Source organism: Chinchilla lanigera, unplaced genomic scaffold (assembly GCF_000276665.1).
Source record: "Chinchilla lanigera isolate Chin_1 unplaced genomic scaffold, ChiLan1.0 scaffold00021, whole genome shotgun sequence".
Taxonomy (NCBI): Eukaryota; Metazoa; Chordata; class Mammalia; order Rodentia; family Chinchillidae; genus Chinchilla; species Chinchilla lanigera.
Genome location: NW_004955422.1, coordinates 852,096 through 854,896, shown reverse-complemented (window position 1 = coordinate 854,896; position 2,801 = coordinate 852,096). Strand labels below are relative to the sequence as shown.

At 55.3% G+C, this 2,801-nt stretch overlaps 1 protein-coding gene across 1 annotated transcript in view; it reads left to right on the top strand.

Moving 5' to 3' along the window:
* Window positions 1-2,124: 2,124 nt before the first annotated feature.
* Slc39a13 (solute carrier family 39 (zinc transporter), member 13) overlaps window positions 2,125-2,801 on the top strand; it is a gene marked incomplete in the record, with an annotated part of 7,697 nt that continues 7,020 nt past the window's right edge. The window contains 1 exon segment of the mRNA XM_005383973.2: window positions 2,125-2,223.

The following is a 2,801-nucleotide window of genomic DNA, read 5'->3' as shown; positions in this document are numbered from 1 at the left end:
GCTGAGGCAGGAGGATCGCCATGAGTTTGAGGTCAGCCTGGGCTACATAGTGAGTTCAAGGCCAGCCCAGACTGCATGGTGAGACCTTGTCTCAAAAAATCCAAAATAAATAAATAAGAGCCCTCCATTCGCCAGGCGTCATGGCGCATGCCTGTAATCCCAGCACTCCAGAGGCTGAGGCAGAAGGATTGTTGCAAGTTCGAGACCAGTCTGGGCTACAAAGTGAGCTCAAGGCCAGCCTGAACTGTAGAGTGAGACCCTGTCTTGAAAAGGACAAAAAAAAAATTTAAAAAGAGCCCTCTATTAGCCAAGATGACAATGCATAAAAACTCAAGGGTTTCAGCTATTATCGGAAAGGGAAAGGGAGCCGTTACATTCATCTGTAGACTTTTATTGAGACTATAAGCCAAAGCTGGTTCTTTCCAGAATCCCACACTGGAAGAGGAAGAGACAGGTGGATATCACAGACGGGGTGAAGGGCCCCAAAGTCAGTGGCCACTGGGAGCCCTCAGGCTGGGCGGACCAAGAAGGCTCCAGGGAGGAGGAGGCCTGGTAAGCAGGCTGGATTTCCGCTGGGCATAGCGGTGCATACTTGTACTCCCACCACTCTGGGAGGCTGAGGCAGGAGGATCCCAAATTCAAGCCTGGCCTGGATAATTTAGTGACTCGGCAAGAATTTGTCTCAAAATAACAAATGAAAAAGGGCTGGGGTTGTAGCTCAGTGTGAAGGCCCTGGATGTGATCCCCAGTGCCACCAAAAATAATAAAGTAAAAAGGAAAGAAAGAAAATAAACCCTACCCATACGTAGCCAGCAAAGAGAGGGCGTGGTCCCACCCTGCGTCTTCCATGCATCTATTTTTTTCATTTCTTCAACATGGTTTTTACACCCCTGCACCTGTGCACATAGAGAATATCAACATCAAACCCTCACCTATGTTTTGTTTTGTTTTTGTTTTTTTCCGGTACCGGGAACCGAACTCACGACCTTGCGCTTGCCAGGCAGGCGCTGTGCTGCTGAGCTAAATCCCCAGCCCCAAACTCTCACCTATGAAACTCCCCACCGTTGGGCATGGTTCTGAGCACATCCAGTCCTCACAAGAGTCCGGCACAGGGAACAGGGATCCGCATATGGGAGAGGAGACTGAGGCGTGGGGGGGTAATGTCATCTGCCCCAGGAAGTTGGGCACCAGAATCTTTTTGTCTTAACCACCAAGCCAGACCAGAGAGAGACGAACAGAAGCACACACACAGGAGCAGAGATGGATTTTATAGCTATAAAAAGTGTGTGTGTGTGTGTGTGTGTGTGTGTGTGTGTGTGTACATGTATGTAACTGCAAGATTGTCAGGGTAACTACCATCTTCATTTCTTCAATATTTGCCATTTGTGTTGGGAGCCTACAAACTCCTCTTTTCTAGTTCCTTAAAATATATACAAAGCTGAGTGCAGCGGCACGCGCCTGAAGTCCCAGCTATTCAAGAGGCTGAGACAGGAGTGCCTGAGCCCAGGGACTGAGACCCAGCTGGGCAACATAAGGAAACACATAAGGAGCTGCTGTAAACGGTAGTCACCTCCCTGACGGACACTAGCGTCTTCCTCCGCGGGCGGTTTGCTGACTCCCTCCCCCTCCCCTCCCTTCACCGTCCTACCCTCCAGCGCCCGCAGAGCTACTTCTAGTGTTTTCATATCCAAGTCAGCGTTTTAAACCGCCCCTCTGTGCCTGGTCAGCGCTCCCCGGCTCATTGTTCCACCCCCACCCCCAAGGTGCTTTTGGTTTTTTTTTTGAGACAGGGTTTTCCTCTGTAGCCCAGGCTGCTCCTGATTTCGCAGCGATCCTCCTGTCTCAGCCTCCTGAGTGGGAGTGCCGGGATCACAGGTGCGCATCACCAGGCCCGCCAGGAGGTGTGTGTTAGTTTCTTTAACCCGACAGCCTGATGGTAGAAGTCCCAGGCCGAGTGGGAGAGGGCAGTGAGTGAGCGGGCAGCCAGTGGGCAGCCAGCGGCATTTCGGCAGGGCCCGGCCCATCCCGTGCCCCAGGCAGGAATGCTGACATTATTATTGTGAAATCATTTGCATATTGTGAAGCGCTTTGCATACGAGGGCCTGATGTGCCCGTGGGGGTGCGCCCCAGAGGCCCTGCGCAGACCCCCGAGTCACCCCTTCTCCAAGCACCTAAGGACTCTGCAGAGCTGTGCGCCCGGTGGCGGAGGAAGCTGGGCCTGAGGTAGGACAGCGCCAGCTCAGGGGCTCAGCCGAGTGCCCTCCGCGGGTGGGCACAGCCCTGCCCCGCTGAGACCCGCGCGCCCTTCCTGAGCTCCCCCAGGCTGGCCGGGCCCGAGAGCCAGGCTTTGTCAAGGCTCTGGATGCGAATTCCGATTCTGCCGTCCGTGCCACCGTGTGCGCCTAGGCTAAGGAGAACGCGAGGACCGGGTGAGATCATGCCAGCCGCGTGGGTGGCACCTAGCAGGAGTTTGGGAAGCCTCGGTTGCCATGGTAACATCCACGAAGCGCCCCCACTGGTCTGCGAGAAGAGCTCTGGGGTTCCGAGGCGCAGGACCCAGCTACCCGGTGTTGGACCCCAAAGGGTTACACGTCCTGGGGACAGTGGCCTGAGGTTCCCAGTGAAAAACCAAAGCATAAAAATAATTCGATGAGTAAGAATAAAATTCCCTCTTCTGCGGCTCCCGGGCCAGGCCCCTCCCTGCGGCGGGCACTTCCCCTTTTCCCGCGCGTGGAGCAGCGCGGCCCCGCGCCTCGGCTGGAGCGCCCAGCGTCCTGCCGTCGCGGCGGCTCAGCGCGCCC